Below are 896 nucleotides of genomic sequence, written 5' to 3'. Positions count from 1 at the left end.
AAAAAAAAAAAAAAAAATTAGCCGGGCGTGGTGGCGCATACCTGAGGCTGAGGCAGGAGAATCACTTGAACCTGGGAGACAGAGGTTGCAGTGAGCTGAGATGACGCCACTGTACTCCAGCATGGCAACAGAGCGAGACTCCGTCTCAAAAAAAGAAAAAAAAAAGTGCCCCCCCTGATGTACCCCTGGCCCGGTCCCCAGAGCACCAACTTCCAGGAGCCGGTGCAGCCACTGACGCAGCAGCAGGTGGCACAGATGCAGCTGAAGTACTACAACTCCGACGTGCACCGCGCCGCCTTCGTGCTGCCGGAGTTTGCCCGCAAGGTGGGTGGCCTGCAGGGCTGGGTGGTGGGACCCAGGGACCCAGAGCGCCCTCCTGACTGGCCTCGTGTCCCTCCAGGCCCTGAATGATGTGAGCTGAGCCCAGGCGCCACCACTGATGCCACCCAGGACCTCGGACCTTGGAGCCTCCGGGGTGCCTCGGCCCCTCCAGCCCTGGGCCCGACCTCCTGCCGGCTCTCGCCCACCAAGTGTTACAAGCCCCAGAATGCTGCCCGGCCTGCCCTGCTGGGCGGACTGTCTGTGTGTCTGTCTCTCTGGCGTTCCACCTCCAAGCCTATACCAGCTGTGTACAGCGCCATCTCTCTGCCTTCTGTTGCCCCTCACTCACCAAACACGTGTATTTATAGCAAAGATTGGAGTCCTGTGTCTCCCGACCTTGGCTGGGCCCAGGCAGGGCCACATTCACCATTGGGTGCCTCTGGGGTGAGGGTCTGCAGGGGCCTTCCTGGCTGACCCCCAAGTGTCTACTGCAGGGCTGGGGCTGCAGGCGGGCCCTCGTGGATAGCCTGGGGCACAGAGGTTCACTGCAGTCGTCACGTGGGACCCAGAGCTGT

At 61.7% G+C, this 896-nt stretch overlaps 1 long non-coding RNA gene across 1 annotated transcript; it reads left to right on the top strand.

The window, feature by feature from the left end:
• Positions 1-41: 41 nt before the first annotated feature.
• LOC116812914 (uncharacterized) lies at positions 42-693 on the top strand. Its single transcript, XR_004370842.2, has 2 exons — positions 42-324; positions 401-693. It is a non-coding gene; the product is annotated as an uncharacterized LOC116812914 (long non-coding RNA).
• The last annotated feature ends 203 nt before the right edge of the window (positions 694-896 follow it).

Source organism: Hylobates moloch, unplaced genomic scaffold (assembly GCF_009828535.3).
Source record: "Hylobates moloch isolate HMO894 unplaced genomic scaffold, HMol_V3 SCAFFOLD_9, whole genome shotgun sequence".
In the NCBI taxonomy this organism is placed as follows: Eukaryota; Metazoa; Chordata; class Mammalia; order Primates; family Hylobatidae; genus Hylobates; species Hylobates moloch.
The sequence above is the reverse complement of the archived record's forward strand: the minus strand, read 5'-3'. Positions and strand labels throughout refer to the sequence as shown.